The sequence below is a fragment of the Neopsephotus bourkii genome, unplaced genomic scaffold (genome assembly GCF_033783945.1).
Source record: "Neopsephotus bourkii isolate Nb327-2 ecotype Australia unplaced genomic scaffold, CSIRO-AGI_Nbou_v1 NB_53, whole genome shotgun sequence".
In the NCBI taxonomy this organism is placed as follows: Eukaryota; Metazoa; Chordata; class Aves; order Psittaciformes; family Psittacidae; genus Neopsephotus; species Neopsephotus bourkii.
In genome coordinates, this window is record NW_026900570.1 from 13,405,262 (window position 1) to 13,426,376 (window position 21,115).

The window sequence follows — 21,115 nt, forward strand, 5'->3', positions numbered from 1 at the left end:
ACACCTTTTCACCTTCTTCCTGGGCGTAATGACCATGGGCTTCTGGTTCACTCATTATAGGGTAATGTACAGTCCTTTGCTAATACAGAATAGATCTCAAAACAGTCTTTGTAGTAATAAACATCTCCTGTAGTTAAAGTTTCTCCTGACAAGAGTGTTATCACTGGTTACGCTGCACATTCCAGGAATTGTCTGGATTGTTTAGAAGGCAACCCATGATCACAAGAACAGCTGCGGAACAACAGTGGTATTCACTGACGTAAAACTACATGCCTGAGAATGGAACTACTTTTAATTTTAATGTGTAGTAGATACATGACTGACATAGAAGGAACAAATTAATTACATCACCAGGAACATTTGTTAGTGAAGAAGGGAGGAGAAGTTAGCTTTAATGATGTATTGAATGACACCGAATAAGCGTTTCCAGTGTCTTCTTTTCTTATGCCAGCATAACAGCCCTTCAGCCAAAGATATTTCTGGCTGAAGTATTTAATGAATTAATAGCTCTTTGCATGTACTTGGAAAATGCAATATTTAAGTTTTATTAATAGTTTTGAAGTGATTTATCAAGGAAGAAAAAAATAAAAAATAGAAAATAGAAATATGTATCAAGCATCTTCCAATACAGGGAATACATATAAGCTGGAACTTACACGTAGGAGCCTCCTGAATCACCAGTTTTATCCTCTGATACCTGCAGGTGATCATATCAATCATATAATTATATCATATCATATATCATATCACATCCTTTCATAAAATTACCAAGTTGCAGGTAGCTTACTGAGGGTAAAGTTAATGAACGTGTAAAGATGTGACAAGCCAAAAGCACTAGCAAAAGAACCATTTCTGCTCTTTCCCACTCTTACTCTCTTTTTTCTTCTCCAGATGCTAGCTACTTTGTGATGGCTTAAGTGTTGGCATTAACTGGACTACCTACTTTGTTCAACCCTAAATATACCACTAACATGAAAAGTGAAAGTATCCATGGTTACTTCCAACGTGTCAATAAGCTGTGTAAAGCAAGGGCTGTGTCTCAGAGAGCACTGCCTCACAATTTGTTGCTCAGCTTCTGATACACTGTTATGTTAAAATCTTATTAAAATCTTATTCACTGTATGGGTGCACTAGTCATTAGAGAGGTAACCCATGCAATGACATCATGTGGCAAGAGTTTGTGGAAAAAGGGCTGTTGGTGATAAATATAGACATTTGCTCATATCTAGGTGTCTCGGGTGGTATCCCACTTGATAAGTGAGTCTCTAAATGTGAGCAGTGACGCAGGTCACGTCTCTCATTTCTACTCAGAAGTGTGGATGGCATTTGTGGTGGTCATTGTGCATAGAGCCTTAAGATGCTACCACGGAAAGAAAAAAAAAGGGGGGATCTACAATGCTGTTTCCCCTGGAAAAAAAAGAAAGTAGTAATAATGTGATGCAAACAAGCTTTATAACATGCATGACATTTAGAAAGGGTCATCTCCTCTATTTTAATAAATGCTGTGAGTATTTGCAATGTCTATATTTTGTTATCAGTTACAGGAAATCAAATTGTCATCTTCTCTCACTTTCATGTTGGTTAATGGCAAGCTTAGGGTTGAGGAAAGTACATATTTTAGCTAATGCCAAGAGCAGAACAGAGTTCTGACAAGGACAGACTGTGAAGGAGGTAGGAGAAGCGGGTAATACAGAAATACCAGAAGCAGGAAGCCACCACTCACAATTACAGGAAATATTATTAATAGATTAATCCTGATAAAAAGTGTAAGCATAAAGTAGCTGTGGTAGAAAAGAAGGTACAATGCTCCCTACTCTTGAAGTGAAAAAGTACTCCGTTGAGGTAGCAAATAGCCAGCACTTCCATGTGTGGCCTCACAACAGAAAGATTTTGGAAACACAGTGATTGGATGCAAGTATCATCCCCTCGATCATCCACAACCTTGCAATGCACAGCTTTCCCAACCTTTCTGCCATCAGTAAGCAGCAAAAGGAGGAACCATCACTTCACACAGAGAGCTGAGCAATGCAGAAAACCACATTTCATCATTCACGCTTTGAGAGTCATGGAATAGCATGTAATTGCATTACCTAACTTTTGTTGTTCCACTGCCGAGTCCTTCCTGTGGGAAAGGGCTGTGGTTATGTGCTACATAACCAGCTCAGCAAGTTGTGTCCTGGCTCTGATGAAATGTAAGAGAGAATTTACCTCATCACAATTAAAAACCTGCTCTGTTTCCATCTGTGCAGCACAGAGCTAACTGTTACAGCAAGGTCAGATCACAGCTATTTAGCTCCACCATCTAACAATAAAAATTAATACAGGTAGAGCCATTAGAGAGGAGGCATGACATCCTGACCGTGACATCCTACTCAGTGTAAATAATTAAGCATTTCCTAATCTAATTTACCATACCTAAATGTACAATATGGATTATTCTGATTTGACATTTCCAAAGTTCTAAAGTGACAAGAGATGATTTAAAAGAGCATTTAAAACAATGAGCCCGAATCTAAAGTAATTTTCACTGGAAGAATTCAGAAATAGATAGTCCAGTTAGTGGATTTATACTGGTAACTCCAATCAGAATGGAATCTTAACTTAGTTTAGTTATCCTGAAATACAAAGTAGTGTTCCTGAGTATCTGTATCTATGAGTATTTATAGAAATTTTAAAATAATATTTTAACAACTTTCAGTTCTTCATTTTCTCTCTTGAAGTGCTTTAGGGATTTCAGTACTTACTCAAGCACAACTGAAACTTTAAAATTGTTATAAAGAAGCACTAGTTGTAAGAGTTATATTATCCATGCATGAAAAACATAAACAGTCTTCAAGTTTTTATATGCAAGCACAATTTTATGAAAATTAAGCTTTAGTCAATTAGTAATTCAGAGTAGGAAACAAATATAATCAGTTTACTGTCAGACCTGGGCCCTTCAACTGAAGAGAGGTTTTTGTGCACATCTGTCTGAATTTGATATAAAGTTACTATAGGGAATTAGCGTATCTTATCTTGCTAAGGGAGAGATTACTGAACATAATTTAGAGGAATTGTTACACTGAAAGGAAGTAGTATAGTTGTCAAAGATCTGTCTTGGGACTGTAGTATTTTCATTAATTACACTGGCACTAGTGTGCTACAGACTTTTGTTAACGACTCTCAGCTGAGCAGCATTTTTACAATAAAGATTTTTGAAATATTATATGGGTAACTTCTGAAGACTAGAAACAGACATAATGTGACAATGAAATTCAACAGTGGAAAAATGAAACAGCGTGCACTTGGTGGCAGGTCAGGATTGTTATTATTAGCAGAATCTCGTATGCAGGAAACCATCAGGACAGGTGAAAGAACCACATATTCTATTCAGCTGCAGAATCACTGTAGTTTCTGATGTGATGAACCTTTCAAAAGCACAAATAGAATCATAGAACACAGCAGGTGAGAATGTATCCAAAGTAAGTATTTCTTATAGAAAGGACTTATAAGAAATAAGTATTTTTTTGTAGATAAGACTTGTAAGACTTCCTCTGGAATATCATACGCATGTCTGGTGAACATCACTTAAGGATGTTGAATTTTGACTGGAATGTGAGCAAAGGGGAATTAAAATGATCTGGGCACTGGTGACTGTCTAACAAGAGGAGACTAACTGTTCTTGGCTTGTGTTATCTAATGAAGGTTGAGAAGGGATGTCTATAAATACATCACAGATGAAATACAGGGAGTGAGAAGGGCTCATAAAATTGAAGGACAGTGTTGGCTAAAAAGAAACTGTCAGTGAATAAATTTAGTGTTGACTCACAGCCTTGGCTTTCAGATATGACATAATTGCAGATAATTTTGTGAAAGGATACCAGTAACAATATACTAGCAGCAGCGCGGTGAAATCAGGACGGCCTATGAATGTGAAGACCATTATGGTTTAATGATAACAGCAGGGCAATAGCTTGGTTAAGACTTTAATCTTAACGTGCAATCATATCGTGTCCACTTCTTTGTTCCATTTATCTCTGTTCCTGGGGGTTTATGATCTGTCATTCTCTTCCTGTAAATACGACTCCCCTCTGAAAATGCTGCTACACTTTTTTCTTCCAAATTGTCCAAGAAATTAGTCTAATTAGTTTAAACAAAGCACATCTCTCTCTTATGAAGTTTGCTGCTGCTATACCAGACTTGCAGAAGGATCTGAAGATGCCTGAAGATCTGTTCGTTTTTTCCAACAAAGCCAGTGAGAATAAAATAGATATATTGTATTTCTTAGGTCAACAAACATGGCTCAGATAATAAGAAAAAATAGAAAATGTGCATGGTTTTAATTGTCATACTTGCATTGGACTCACTCTAACTTAGAAAATTGTTTGCTTCTCTGTAATACAGGACTAAGAGATTTGGGGTTGTTAGAAAAATATCAATAACTGTTAGCACATGAACCTGGTTACCTTGGAGACTTGGTTAGAAATTAATGAACCAACATTAACTCTTGATGAGACAGGCTGAGAAAGTTGGGGCTGTTCAGCCTGGAGAAGAGAAGGCTGTGTGGAGAACTCATAGCAGCCTTCCAGTATCTGAAGGGGGGCTATAGGGATGCTCAGGATGGGCTGTTCATTAGGGACTGTAGTGACAGGACAAGTGGTAATGGGTTAAAACTTAAAGAGGGGAAGTTTAGATTGGATATAAGGGAGAAATTCTTTCCTGTTAGGGTGGTGAGGCACTGGAATGGGTTGCCCAGGGCAGTTGTGAATTTTCCATGCCTGGCAGAGTTCAAGGCCAGGCTAGATGAAGCCTTGGGTGGCATGGTTTAGTGTGAGGTGTCCCTGCCCATGGCAGGGGGGTTGGAACTAGATGATCTTAAGGTCCTTTCTAACCCTAACTATTCTATGATTCTATAATGATGACTTCAGTGGAAGGAGACAGAATGTGTAAAATGATCACGTAATTAGAATCTGAAGCAAAACCCTGAGGTAGCTGGAAGGGAAGAAGAGGAGCTTATTGTGTGTTGCCAGCTCCATCTTGTCACTAAAACTTAACATTTACAGGCCAAATAGATTAACAGATTCATCACAAGGAACCACAGAAGCTTTGTTCCATTCTAACATAATGTACCCTAAATACTGTAGCTTGTTTTAAGAAGATGGTATGTGCAACTGTAAACATCAGAGGTCAAGTTCATCTAAACTGAGTGGGAAGCCATAGTTACAAAAGAGCAGTGCTGATGCAGAAGCCCAGCTTCTCCCTTGTGGTGCCACAGCATTCGCTGCACAGAAAGCAGAAGGCCCAGCCAATGATACAGAAACACTCCTGGAGAGAGAAGACACAATCCAGAGGCAAATAGGATCTCATTTTTAAAGATTATAACTAAACTCTTTTTGCAAAGTCAAAACCAGTATTCTATTACGCCATAAATACTATTCCTTAAGATTTGGCACTAGTACCATTCCAAATCCATTTTCAGCAGTACCTACCTGGTTAAAATATCGTAAAATCCATTTCAGGGAATTTGGGAATTTGGTGAATGAAGACTAAATGTTTGATTGCTATCTCAGATGAGATAACAGTAGCCATCAGTAGCCATCCTTGACCAGGCTAGACAGCAAAGATGTTTCTAAATAAACAAGATTGTTATAACTAGAGTAGGTCATCAGGGTGTGAGGCACTGAGCTACTTAACATAAAGACAGTAGTTAGAATAGTTACAACCTGACTGTAATCAAAAGTAAGAAAACAATCAACATGGGATGAAATACATCATAAACAGAAATGTTTAGTTTTTCAGTGTCTTTCAGCGCTCAGAAATAAATGTTAATCTTCTGGTCAGTTCCTCTACTGGATACAACTTGTTTCTTTCATATGTATCAAAGCAATATATGGGATTAAGAAAGCAAGTTTTCTTAACCTGTAATTTGATTCCTACACGTCATAAAAGCTTTGATGTAATTCTGTGGCAGTTTTTGCCATTTCACACTACAGCTTATGTTAGTAAATGTTTTCCATGTATTCAGTGGCAAATTGGACTTTTTCCCAAACCAAAATACACTCTTCTCTGCATTATTACCGTTGGAATGTGACCTAAAATACAGGGTTTACAAATGGTCTTTTTAAGCCAACTAACAGTTTCTGCATTTCACTCTATTACCTTTACCATTTCTCTAAATGGAAGATAACACCTGAGAAGAATATCTGAGTTACAAGTATCAGTTTAAATTACTACTCAGCATGTGACTTTTTGTATTTAGTAACATTTGTGCACTATTATAAAGACATTGCTGCAGAAAAGGAGCAATTAATAAAATTATTTTTATTCTTGAAAATAAAGGCACTTTTTCCTATAAGCCACATAAATCCTTGATTCTGTAGATTCACAGAAGTTGAAGTGGTTTTCTCAATGATAATCACTCCAAATACTGCAAATGGTGATTTATTCTTTTGAGTAAAGGAAACCAAGTCTGTAACCTGGTCCATAAAAATTATGTATCACAAGGAACAGACACGGGTGTCAATCTTAGCAAAATTCAACTCCATTAGAAGCAGTCACCTTCTTTAAAAATCCTTAGCTCCTAGTAGATAAATCATTATTTTGCTTCTATATTTATACAGTTGTGCCACATTGATGTGATTTTTGATATTATATGCTTGCTATCTCTGCAGTTGTAACTTGAGCTTAAGCAAAGTTGAACTGATTTTTAGTGTAAATACTAGTAACTATTGAGGTCAAAGAGCACAACATATCGAATACAGAATCACAGAATAGTTAGGGTTGGAAAGGGCCTTAAGATCATCTAGTTCCAAACCCCCTGCCATCATTCGGAGGGACACCTTGCACTAAACCATGTCACCCAAGGCCATGTTCAACCTGGCCTTGACCACCACCAGGGATGGAGCATTCTCAACTTCCCTGGGGAACCCATTCCAGTGCCTCACCACCCTTACAGTAAAGAACTTCCTCCTTATATCCAGTCTAAACTTCCCCTGTTTAAGTTTTAACCTGTTACCCCTTGTCCTATCTCTACAGTCCCTAATGAAGAGTTCCTCCCCAGCATCCTTACAGGCCCCCTTCAGATACTGAAAGGCTCAAAACCTAATTAATAACTTTATAGCTCTTCCAGCTATCCCATACTCTCTGATTGAATTCTGTTAAGGAAGAGTTATGAGAAAATTGTGCATAGCTTTTGGTCATCACACTACTGTCTCCCAGTGCAAAAACCAGAATGGCAAAGCCAAGGTTTGTTATATTACAATGAAAGCAAACAGGCCACTCATAATGGCTTATGTTTGACATCATCTTCTAGCCTGCAGTCATAAACTGCTCAAGATCTCTTCTTCTTTTACTTACAGCACCTCAGCCACTATTTCCTCCTCATTTTCTGCTCATTCTTGTGTAGCTTAAGAAACCCATCTGAACATCTCACCTCAGTTTTCAGACTGGAGGAGGGAGAGGTGGATGAAGTTCAGGGATGGTCCATGTGCGATGGGAATCGCTGCATTAGGGTGCCATGTTCGATGAGGCATTCTTAGAACTTTATGCGAGGAAAATGTTTCTTAACCCTGTAATACTTTACCTTGAGTGTATAATCCCTCCTCAGGTAACTGCTCTCCAGTGAGGCTTTGACGATTTGTATTTTCAACTTAACAGCACTTTCAGCTGCAATAGGAAACCTGATGCTTGCGAGGTTGGGTGAAAGTGGAGAAGGTTCCTGCAGCAGACTAACGCGTGCTGAGTAAGAGAAACATCTAAGAGGGACTAAGTTCGCTTGTGGCGCAACAGCTGAGTGGCGGCAAAAGGGATAAATGAAAGAAAAGCCTTCTGCCTCCCGGCAGATGGGACGCTCCAGTTGGACGAACTCGCTCGTCGAGGGGAGGCTTCCGAGGCCAACCAGACGGTGCGGGTTGCTCCAGGCGGGCGGGCGGGCGGGCCGCTGAAGGCAGCAGCGCCCACGGGGACCATGACGGAGCCCCTGCGTGAGATCCTAGGGGGAAGGTGCAGCACTCTCACACCGGAGCCGCCAACTGGACGCACCCCGACGCCACACGGCCCTGCGCCATACGTCACTTCCTGCCGCCCGCGCGCGGAAGTGTCGCTGTCGCTGGGCCTCCGGCCGGCGCGGCGTGCGGAGCTTGCCGGTTTCCATAGCAGCGGCCGCGGGGGGCGGCCCGGCTGGCTGTGAGCGTCCCGGCGGGGTAAGGAGGGGAGAGGGCCGCGGTCTTGGGCCCTCCGCCCGGCCCCGCAGGCGCTGCCGTGCTGCTGCGGGAGCCGGGGCCCGAGCACCCGTGAGGAGTGGTGGCGGGTCGCCGAGGCCTGAGCTGGCGTCCCGCTGCGCCGCAGGCTGCCTACGGCGGCGGCGGGCTGCTGTATGAAGCCTGGCTTGGATGGGGACAGTTCCGTTCCGTGGAGATCCCGCCTGGTTTTACAGCTGCAGGGGCCAAGGGCGGTTCCCGGTCGGTCTGGAGTGACACCAGATGCTGTTAACGGGACTCGATTCACGATGCTTTGAACGCGAAACCAAATATGTCCTGAATTTTGCTCTTGGTAATGCTCTTGGGGCGGTTACGCACTGAGCTTTCACCTAAATAGCTGATTTACCTATTTGAGAACGTGCCCTGTGTTTTGCTGCTGTTCTACGGACTGACAAGGATAAGACGGTATCTTGTATACACTTCTGCTTCGGAAGAATCTGTTTGTGCTGTGATTGAAAGTAATCTCTTTGTGCACTAAATTAAATGTAGCCCACGGTAATTCAGACTTTTTGGCTGAGCTGTGCATCTTACACGGAAGCCTTACAGCTGGGTTCACAGCTTCTTCAGTGAGGAGATTTGCATAGAATCATAGAGATATTTGGGTTGGAAGGGATCTTAAAGATCATCCACTTCCACACCCCCAATGTCATGGGCAGGGACACCTTCCACTAGACCAGGTTGCTCAAAGCCCCATCCGACCTAGGTTTGAATATTTCCAGGGATGGGGTATCTACACTCTGGGTAACCTATTTCAGTGTCTCACCACCAAGTAAATAATTTCTTCTCTATAAATAGTTTAAATCTACCCACTTACAGTTTAAGTCGTTACCTCTTGTTCTGTCACAACCACCCCTATTAAAAAGTCTGTCCCAATCTTTCTTACAAGTCCCCTTCAGATACTGGAAGGCTGCTATGAGGTCTTCTCGCAGTCTTCGCCAGGCTGAACAGCCGAGCTTTCTCAGCCTGTCTTCATACGGGAGGTGCTCCAGTTCCCTGATCATCATCATCGTGGCTTCCTCTGGACTTGCTCTAACAGCTCAATGTCCTTCTTATGTTGAGGACACCATAACTGCACACAATACTCCAAGCAATGTCTCATGAGAGCAGAGTAGAGGGGAAGGATCAGATCCTTCGACCTGCTGGTCATGCTCCTTTTGATGCAACCCAGGATACGGTTGGCTTTCTGAGCTGCGAGTACTTGGAATACATCTAAAAGTCTGCAAAATAAAGAGGTCTTCAGAACATCTCTGACTGAATGGTATTTGCCCAGTTGCAATGACTGATGGTAATTAGATAGAGCTGGGCAAGAATTTTCTGGCACCATCTGTTTCTAGCAAAAAGGAATTCCAACAGAGTCAAATGTTATGTTTTTAACAATCCAATGTTGCAACGTTTTCTTTAAAATGCAACAGTATTAACATCTTTTAGACTCTGTATAGTATCAAAATAATCAAATCTACCAGTGAGACAGAAAATCTAGCTCCTAACCAGATATACAGTCCAGGATTTCTAGGCTGAAATATTTTTCTACAGAACACTGAAAATAGCCTGTTTACTGCAGAAGCTCTCTTTTCTTTAGCATTTTCTTTTATGTTCCTTAACATAATGTTTAGTGTTGGTTAACTTTTTGTTATTTGTTATTTAAATAAAAAAGTCTTCATGAAACAAGCATTGAAAAAAACTGATAATGTGTTTTATTACACTCTTTTAAACTCCTCTCTGTCTTAAAAAAAGTCAGACAATTGAAATGATAAAAGTATAAGCACTTAGCCTCTGAATTTCTATTTTTAACAGAAGACTTAGCTTAATGCAAGTAATGTAATATTGCAAGTAATTTTTGTTTCAATTCTGTCTGGTTTTGCAGGCCTTGCATTTCAAATGGTTTAAAACCCAGGATATTACAGCACTGATCATGCTAAGCAAACAGGTATCAAAGAAATACTAGAATTAAAGGACCTAGTGATTGCTATGCAGTATAAATTAGGAAAGTATCATAACAGCCTTCCTTGTGCTATAGAGCGTGTACTTTTGTCACTGACATTTGCTTTGTGTAATTCTTGAGGAATCTGTTTTGGCTTTTCAGCTGTCTTCATATACCTATTTCAGCTAAATTATATATATTTCTGTTTTCAATATAGAATAATATACAAGTATTGATAGATGAATTAGAGACTGCATTACTTGGTTATCTGAATCAGAAAAATATGTAGGGATTAACACTGCTTAATGTACAAAAAAAAGAAAAGAAGGCACGATGCAGTCTGCTTAACGTAAATACCGTAGCAATTTGTGATGGAAGACAGGTTCCTCTAGAGACCTGCAGAGGGAGATCTGTCCTATCAAGTGAGGGGGTTTTATCTATCCCTTTGCTGTGTAAGAAATTATAACGGAAGGTGTTTTGGAATATAAAATAACATGTGGGAAAAGGTTGATTTCCTACTGGGGGAAAAAAAATCCCAAACCAACAAAAAAAAAGAACAACCCCACTTTTGTTTTTAGTTCTTGGATGGCATATAAAGTGATAACTAAAATGAAAATGAAATGCTTTTGATACTAATTTTAGAAGCAATATCTCATTCTACCTCACACCTCTGAAAGACTTCAGAGTATTTTGCTCATCTGAGCCAGTGTCAAGCAGAATGCATTTCCTTTAGCACTTCCTCTGTCATTTCTTCTTAAAATGCACATTTTTTTATTCTTTTTAGCATAAAATACTTTAAGAATGTTGAATTAGGGTTTATAAATAATTTTTTATCATTCCTGGGTGTACATTTTGATATCTGTATTGATACATATGTGTGGGTCTCCTTTGCAGAATCTGACTAGTTACCATCTGGCAGATACTTGAGTGTTCCTAAATTAGTTAATTTTTAAGAAAGCTAAATATCTTTCCTGCATAAATATTCTCTGGCTGTCAGATACTGAATCCAAATATCTTTAAAGTATGCAATACTGAGGTTTGGAGGAGGAGGGTTTAGTTTCACAGAGAACACTGTAATCTGGAAACAAGGTATATTTAAATGAAGGGTCAGTTCTCATTATGCTTTCCTTGCCTGTGACTAGTGAAATATATGCTTAATATTGTATATTCAGATCTTCCATTTCATGGGTAATCGTTTTCTTAATGTCAGTTTCAAATTTTTATCATACACAGGAGTGATACAATGGAGTGGTGCTTACAACAAACATTGCAAAGATGTCATTGATACTTCTGACATAGCAATATATGTTCGTTTTGGTGCTTTTGTATAATTTATGCTTTGCTCTGCAAAAGTAATTATAGTTTTCTTCATATCATTACTTAATTTCATCAGACAACATTATAGTTCAATGTTTCTTGTTTTCATTATAGAAGGCTCCCCAAGACTCTATTTAACAGTCAAATTTGTTATTTGGGGTGAGAATCAGTTCACAGATTAAGAAACCGACATTTAAGTGTCGCATGGGGGTATTTTTGCCTGAGCAGGGCATCTGAACTTCCCATATCATGAATGCAGATCTGTCTTTGTAGTCAGTGGCAAAGCCTAAAAACATGCCAGTTGGCCTCTGTCTCTGGTTTCAGAAAGGGACAGGTTTCCCTTAGCCCTCCATCATGTCTGTCAGCCGTGCATAAGAGGTCTTTCATACCTCATCTGACAGTAAACCATGTGTGCATGAACAACTGAGTCAAGTTCCATTGACTTCATTGCCTGTAACAGAAACTTACTCACCTGGTTCTTATGTAGACACCTAAATATAGGTGATTTACTTTGCAGATAGAAACTCCCACTGACAGCCTAAGATATCTAAGGCATGGGTATGAAGCTGTGAGCTCTGACACATGTAGAGACCCCTACCAAAGTGACTGTTGTAGACCAAAGAGGATACCATAGGGTGTAAAAATGTATTAGATGCTCATTAAGGTGAGTGAATCTAGCCATCAGCATCTCAGACTACTGGATTATTTGTAGTTTTCTTTTGACTAGCTTACTTTGTATATGAAAATAAATAACACTAAGATTTTAATTTTTAGCTTGTTCACTACAGCAAGACTTGCGCTTCTACAAAAGTACCATTCAAGCACAATATGAAGAAAAAAATTGAAGAGCAGGCTTCAAATCTTTGTAAATACATAAATGATTGACTAACAGATGCTGAGTTTTTACAGTGCATGCTCCATTTGCACGTGGCACAAGAAGGATGACATTTAGATTCCATACTTTCTAATTTGAATTATTTTTATTATACCGATTGCATCCTGAACTCGTTAATAAGAAAGTTTATTACATAGTTTATGCAGTTTTGCATACTCTAGTTTTAGACGAGTAACATTATAGTTAGTACAACATAAATATGTTTATAGATACCAGTGGAAGAAAGCAAAAATTGCAGAGTTTTTAATTTCTTGACAAGTGAAAAACAATTGACTATAAAATACTCAAGCAGTGTAGGATTAGACCCAAATATGCACTCAGTACTTACTCTTCCATGTTATGGAAGGCAGTAAATCAAATGAACATGCTAATTCACAGCAAATAAAGAGAACTTGCTTTAATTGACAGTCTGTGATTGGGTCTGTTAGGAGGCAGAAACATAGTAAATAATTCACATAAAATGCTGCTTGGTTGGTTCAATAAAAAATGAAAATGTCTTGAAAATTCTGTAGTTGAGCTCTTAGGCTACCGGTTAGAGAATGAGGACCAATTCTCGGCACTGCAGGTGGCTTTCTACTGCCCTCTAGGGACTATGCCACAAACTTTCTTCTTAACGAGTTCAGGCTGTAACTGGTACAGTAAAAATTATCCAGTTTAGAAAATATGGAGCCTAGATTTCATCTTTCTTCCCCACATTCAAATGGAGCATGCGAGTTTTTATTCTTGACAAAACAAATCCAATAGTAAAAAGAAATAGAAAGAAAAATATTAAATTACTTTACTTGGATAGTTAGGAAATTTATTGAGTAAAAATATTTCGCTATAATTATTCTATTATTGGATTTACACAGCAAGGTCAAATGGAGATATGTAGTGGAAATTGTGTACAGCATTTTAACAGTGTCTACTATATAATACAGTATATAGAAAATCATAGAGAATCCTGAAAGGAAAAAGGAATGTGTTTTTTGCAGAATGAATGATCTCCTGGACATCTGAAGGGACAGAAGAACAGGTGCACTTGTGAATGAGTTCAGACCAGCATTAATCATGTGGATGTTTCAAAGAATAGGATAGAGAAATGTGAAGCAAAGAAGAAAAGTCCACAGAAAAGATATGTGGAACTGTGAAGCTGAGGAATTTTAATAAGATGTGAGAGGAGATCAGAATGCTGGAAACACTGAGCAAGTGACAGAAGATGATAATGCATTTCAAGAATGTTGCATAGCTTGAAGCGGGTGGTTGGAAGGCAAAAGTGAGGCTTTAACAGTAAAGGAAAGGATAGCTACTGTAAAGAAAGAAACTACAGGATTTATTAAGAAGACAACACCGAGAGTAAAGATTTTAATTTTTCACTTTGTTCTTCATTCCTGGATAATGATATGTAGTGCCATCACTTGAACATCCAAAACCAAGTGTAAAACGAGGTGGGGTGGGAGGGAGGGGGGCTGTTCATAGGAATTGTGGAATCTTCCTAGCAATCACTGTAATGTTTTAAGCAGAGTTGTTAAGTTGTTAATCTTTTAAGCAGAGTTAAAAGTGTGCTGTAGACTATATAGACTATTTGAAAAAATAGATATATGTTCCTTTTCAAAAGTGCATAGTGAAACATTCCTGTTGGGAAATAGTCACTACAGAGAAAAATTAAGTGAGTAACATCTATCTCGTGTAACACTTCATCAGTAATGTAGACATGTTTATGATGCAGTTGTGCTGACCTTGCTGCCTTGATATTCAAGGCAGAGATCATAAACTATTTATCCAGATGTGGAAATCTTTGAACACTTTCAACAAAGTGTATTTCTAATGTGATTAATTTTATAGGAACATAAGGTTGGGAAGGTCCTAGAATGCTATTTGGGATTATCCTATGCTATTGTAAGTATTTTGACTAAAATAATTTGTAGTACTCTAAATTAATGTGACACAAATTTATATCATTGATAGTCTGACCATGACTTAGTAGTTGTATTCCCCACCCAAATACAGTCACAAATAGCCAATTATAATGGTTAAGAACAGTCTTATTTCTTCAGTCTGTTGTCTTCAAATGGGAAACGTAATTGTCTCATATGTCCACACATCATCTTAGTATCCTTCTGTAAAAGAAATACCTCAGTCTCCTTTTCTCTAAACTAGACAAGCTCAAAGTCCTCAGCCGCTCCTCACAGGACATTTCTTCCAGCCCTGTCATCAGTTTTGTTGCCCTCCTCAGGATGCTTTTGGGTACCTTCACATCCTGCTTGAATTGTGGGACCTGGAATAACACACAGTACTCAAGGTGAAGCCAAGGTGAATGATAGGTTAATAACTTATGCCATAAGTATATGAATACATTTATGTATGCAAGCAGGGGAGAGTTCATGAACATATATCATGAACAAAAGCTTGATTTACACTCATGAGGAAACTCACTGAGGCTTAAAATCTAAACACAATAATATGAACAAAAAAGCTAAAGTCTCTAAGAAAAAAAGTGTTACGTGACCATGAGTCTTATAGTCAAGGAAGGAAACAGCTTTTACTAAAGTCCTGTTTTAGTTTCACGGAAAGGTGACATTAGTAAATTATAGAAATCAAAGCAACATATAACAAATGTGGGAAAAAATACATCAGTTAATATAATTAGAAGGTTTTGAAAGATGTAAAATGGACAATGTATCAAATAAAGAACTATAAATAGTACCATTAAGAACAAAATCTTAATGTATTGGGAGCAAAGAAGTGCCTGCAACTGAATGAGCTTACTCATAAGGAGTGTGACCAGCAGGTCTAAGGAGGTGATCCTGCCCCTCTGCTCTCGTGAGACCTCACTTGGAGTATTGTGTACAGTTCTGGTGTCCTCAACATAAAAAGGACATGGAACTGTTGGAACAAGTCCAGACGAGGCCCACAAGAATGATCAGGGGACTGGAGCACCTCCCATTTGAAGATCAGCTGAGAAAGTTGGGGCTGTTCAGCCTGGAGCAGAGAAGGCTGCGTTGAGACCTCATAGCAGCCTTCCAGTATCTGAAGGGGGCCTATAGGGATGCTGGGGATGGACTCTTCATTAGGGACTGTAGTGGTAGGACAAGGGGTAATGGGTTAAAACTTAAACAGGAGAAGTTTAGATTTGATATAAGGAGGAAATTCTTTCTTGTTAGGGTGGTGAGGCACTGGAATGGGTTGCCCAGGGAAGTTGTGAATGCTCCATCCCTGTCAGTGTTCAAGGCCAGGTTGGATGAGGCCTTGGGTGATATGGTTTAGAGCGAGGTGTCCCTGCCCATGGCAGGGGGTTTGGAACTTGATGATCTTAAGGTGTTTTCCAACCCTAACTATCCTATGATTCTATGATTCTATAAATAAAAATTGTAGAATCGTTAGTACTGTGAAAACCCTGGGGGCAATTTCAAAAAGATGTTCTGTCTGTAGGAGGAGGCAGAACAAGGTGCTTGTATCACAGGTTAACAAGCACTTTGATTTATTAACCTCAGAAAGGGTTTAACATGTTTACAGAGAGCATCTGTTCTAGATGAGGAAACCCAGATAGCTTAGATCCAGGGATCCCCCAGATACTGCTGCCCTGTTTATGTTAGATGTGGTAACATAATGGAAAACATAATACAGGGTTTCCTAATCAGCACTAAAGGCTTTATACAGAATACTTTTCAGCAAAGCTGATTTCATTGTTTCAGTAGGATACAGTGGTACGTGTCAAGTCAAGACTTGCAATGTGTTTGATTTAGTAGCACTGTTTGAAATACAGTATTCAATATGCTATGGTAACGTATGTCATGCCTTAAAATTTAGAGGTTTGATCTTCCATTAAGGGGTAGGAAGTTCATAAAAGGCTTTAGTTTGAGACCTCAGGTTGAGGTAGGCACTTCTGCCTAAAGAGCAAAACCAGGAAGCATAGCAGTGAAGTTTTCAGTTCAAGAACTTCAGTCAAAGTTCCATTAATTACATAGACTGTGGAGCTTGTAGAGTCAAGCAATCAATGGCAGTCAAGCAGTCAATGGCAATCTACCATTGCCATTTGCCCTTTTAACTCCAGTACGGTGGGATGCTGTTCAGGTCCTGCACTATGCATATTTTACGAACCAGACAAAGACATTTTCCTTCGGCAAAGCTCCTGTTCAACAATGAAAGATTTCAAAAGCTACCTGTAAATGGGGAATCAACATTGTGTAGGTCTTGTTTGTTTGTTTGTTTCTTAAAGTTTGTTTAATAATAAAGTTTGTTTAATAAAGGTTCCACATCATTCATCAGTGACCTGGGGGTAAATTAAAACACTGACGATTAAACTTGTAGGCAATACAGAGTGCTAGGTAAGTAACGACAGCACATGGCAGTTGCAGCAACCTGTTGTACACTGGGTCCACTGAAAATTGTGTTCTACCTCTAGAAGCAAGGAATTTAGCCCATACCTATAGAGCTATCATCAGGAGTACACTTGGCAAGTGAACACAGACTCATAGTTCACAACAATTTTAGAAAGAGCTGATGTAATTCTTCAGTCATTAGCTAAGCATAAGGAGATACTTGATCTCAGGAAGCTTGTGAGTGCTAGTCCTAGTTAGGGACCAGCACGGTCAGGGAACTGAACAAGAAAAATAAGAACATTTTTAAGAGCTGAAGAGCATGCCCTAAATTGAAAAACTCAGCTTAAATATGTTAATTACAGAATCTGAATACCTTGCCAATAAGAGGATTTAGAGATATTTGCCCAAGGTTTGGGGTTTATACAGCATTCTCTTAAGAGGTCCTGTATATGACAACTTCAATCTCTCTCCAGGTCACAAGAAGCATTCTAACAACAGTTAACAAAAAATCTCTGATTGATCTTTGTCTGTTTCTGAGCAGATGAAGAAAGGGACAGTAGAGAAGGCTGGTTGCAATATACAATATCAAATTGGCTGGCTAACCCTTCATCCTTAGGCTCCACTTCAAGGACTGCTTCAGAATCTGTGCAATCTTTAGCTGATCCATACAGCAAAAAATTGTCATCAGCACCTTCCTCTCCAAGAGGTCTGCATTTAAACATTTGCTGTTCTGTCAAGGAGTTTGCAATGAAATGAATGTTTTCTCTTCAAAGCTGTGCTGTCATTAGTCTTTTTTTTTTTTTCCCAGCTCCTTGAAAAGGTAAATGGAGCTATTTAGGCCAGTGATGATTTGTCAGTCCCTTCTGGGCCGTTGCCCACGTTCTGTCACATTTTAAAGACCTCCATAGATGACAAAATCAAGCACAGCAGCTACAAGATGAAACCTCTATGAGAATGCTTGCCGATAGAGCATATTGTCAAAGCAATAATGGCATCTGGATCTCCTGAAATCTTCAAGACTGGAAGTTCTTGCAGAAAATACGCATTAGCTCAACTGAAGATGCTGGTGTAAAAACAGGTGACTGAGAAGTAAAGACTTGTATTTGACCAGTAGCCACATAAGGGGTTCCCACGTTCAACCTTAAACTGCATTTATTTGAAATTAAAATTATGTAGATACCAATGTAACACACTATGGATAATAACAATAAACGCAAATATCAAAATGGTCATTTCCCTTGCAACTCAAAACTGGTGGATTTGTAAATGGCTGGTTTTCCTGCCAGCTTGTACAATTGCACCCTCTCGTGGTGTGCATAATGCGGACTTTAAATGCCAAAAGTACAGTTTAGAAATGGAAAGGTATGTAGTAATTTGGATGACAGATTTTCAACAATAGATTTGTTTTCAAGGCAAATTCCCGGTAAATCAACAGCAGTAACAACTTCAGTTTATGATTTTGAATAGAATATGCTCAAACATTTTCTTTCTTCATGTCACAGGAGAACATTAGTTATTTCCATCATATTTCTTTGCAATAAGAGTGCAAAAATCTTAACTGTTATTCAGAAGGCCATTTGATTATTTTGAGTGTGTTAAATACTGCAAGGTATCAAACAGAAATGTCTATTTCTCAACTGCATAATAAATAGCTGTATTTTCTCACCTTTACCTGTTTGGCTAGAATACTATCTAGTTGAAGTTTGTTATATTCCAAATTATGTATGCATCTCTGTCTAGTATTACTAGAAAAGTGATCCTAAGGGTATACGATACAAAACTTCAGTAAACATATAGTAGAATTTATTACAGATAAAATATGCATATTTTCACTTAAATTAATAAAACTGTTAAAATGAAGGCAATAAAACAGGAAAAGTGAGAAATGTTGAAGCCTCCTACAAAAGCTGTGTTAAAATTGCCTTCCGATCTCCAGCCCTTTTTTCTTACAACTTAGAAGTTCCCCAGTTTAAGTAAGCCAAACGCTACCGCTGTGGGCAGATGGTAGAGAGAACATTGCTACAAAACCTGCCACTCAAAGTGTAACAGATGACTGTAGCTACAGAAAACTGTCCCTTTGTTCATTTTGCTAATGAGTGTCCTCATTGCAGCAGGAGACTGAATAGTTAATTACTTGCAGTTCTTGGGTTCAGCAGATGGTGGAGCTAGAGCTAAAGGTTATCTGAGTAATGGGCAAAGCACAAGTTGCGAAGAAAATGGCTTTTGTGGGTTTTCCATCCTTTCCTTAAAACAGTAACAGATTATGGCTACACTTATAGCTGGGGTACCATTTAAAACATAGCCACAGGATTAATTAAAACCTTTTTGTTTATGGAAAGGTTCGTCTTTGAGCATCAGCTGTTGATGCTCAAATACAGCCAGAGCAAAGGAACAACTGCTTAAGCCTATTAAGAGCTGTAACAGTTATTTAAAAGGTCTTTTGAAATTCTGAGTTGGTTTTGCAGTGGTTTAGAGTTGAGCACCGCCAGAGCAGAGTGTTAGCTAATTACTTAAATATTGCATGTGCTGTGGCCTTAGCACTGCTGTTTTCCCCAGAGTGTGCTCAGCTGTCTGCAGGGTTTGGTAAAAGTTTTCAATAAAACCACACACTCATCAGTAATTGCCTCAGAGGATTAATTTCAAATCTGTTACTGCATAAAGACTGTTTAGAATTCAGTACTCTTGAAGTATTTCATTAGAATTTATTTAAAAGTTACATTATTAAAAGTAACATTTTTGTTAATCATACTTGGTCTTTATGTAAACTGCTACTCTTCCTTCAGTAAAGGAAGGGGAACCACAACCAAGTATTAATTACTTTCCAACGCACTTGCATTTTAGTTACATGATGTTTTATACAAGCAGTGAATATTTTGTGGCTAAAACTTTATGTGCATTGATAATTTGCTCTGGTAAATTGGAAATCAAAAATGTCATTTTTGAGAAAAAACAACTAGTTATGGACTAAATTTTACTCATCGATACATTGTAGTTTAAGTTTATATGACACTTGAAAACCTCTGAATTTTACTTTTGAAGACCTTTAAGATTTTTATTTTGAAGTCATTTTTAAAAAAGAGTTCATATTTTTCCCAAGCAAAGCAAATAATATCCTCAATTTTCCTTAGCAAGCAAAGCAACTGCTGCCTGAATCTTCCCTTTTGTGTTAATATTTTAAACGGTTTGGGGAGTTAGTTACTATTCTGGTATTACTATAAAGATCTGTGCCAGCTCTGAAAGCTTTTCTATAATTTTAAAAGAAATATGTGGCAGTAAAATCTAGACAGCCATAAGACAATATATTCAAATGTTTTCAATAGCTTTGAGACCAACAAGAAAAAAAGAGTAGCTGTCCCAATAAGCTTCAGTTGCATAAGAAGTCTTTTCCATAATGGATGTGGCAAGATTTAAACAAAGGGCACGCATAATAAAAATGTAAATGAGTTTGCTTTACTAAAACTATAACTTTAAAGTCTTTTGTTGCATGTTATCCTGGAACCTTCTTACAAGGTAATCACTGTTTGCATAGAGATTTAAACCGTAGTCTTCAATAGCATTAAACCCCTGCACGGTCTATGTGTGACAGGCATGCAAAGCCATGTTAATGTTCAGAATATGAATTGCCTCTGGGTGGCTCCGACACCAAGTAGAAAACCAACTGTGTTGATATCAGAAGGCCTGATGGACTCCATGCGGCTCCCAGCCTGAAAACTTCACCGCTTTGACATGTGATGTGCTCCTCATGACACTGGCAGCACTGTCACTGAGAAATGGCACAAAGGCAACAAGCCCCCCTCCTTAGCCATGCACTTTGCAACCCCCTGGTGTTGCCTGTCCACAGTCTCTCCTGCCTGCCTAGTTACGGACAGCACTTCATAAACACGGGGGGAAGTGTGGGTGGATAGGCCCCAGCTGCCTTCCTGGACACAGCCTCCATAATAAATTGACCTGAATGATGAGGGCACACAAACAGTATGATATGCATTATTCCTGTCAATAAAATGTCCCCATGTGTTATGGTCTTTGTATATAATGTACTGCAGCCTTTCTTCTAGCGGGGACCTATTTAGAGTCTCGACTTTTTTCTATTCATAATATGACTCTGTAATAGAATTCAGAAATTATATGATACTGTGTTGTATAATATACCAGTGCAGCATATTTAAATCCCTGATTCCTTACTTATAAATTCAAGGCATCACAATCTTCAAGTTGTCTTTGAAGATGATGACCATGAAAAAAAATAATGCTTGAAAAAGATAATGAGGATTTCAAAGAGGAGGTTTTTAAACTGCACAATGAGATTTCTCATCTCAAAAATTCTCTGAAATGCTCAGAAAAGGTAAAACTTTATGTTAGAGCAAGATGATTAGTTTACATGCAGCATGTAAGAAGTGTCACTAAAGTCAGAATTGTTAACACGCTTCAGAAGGATGGCAGCTTC

General features: G+C 38.7%; 1 long non-coding RNA gene across 1 annotated transcript; it reads left to right on the forward strand.

Moving 5' to 3' along the window:
- Nucleotides 1-8,206: 8,206 nt before the first annotated feature.
- Nucleotides 8,207-8,736, forward strand: LOC133209679 (uncharacterized). The gene is made up of 2 exons (XR_009724732.1): nt 8,207-8,270; nt 8,326-8,736. It is a non-coding gene; the product is annotated as an uncharacterized LOC133209679 (long non-coding RNA).
- The last annotated feature ends 12,379 nt before the right edge of the window (nt 8,737-21,115 follow it).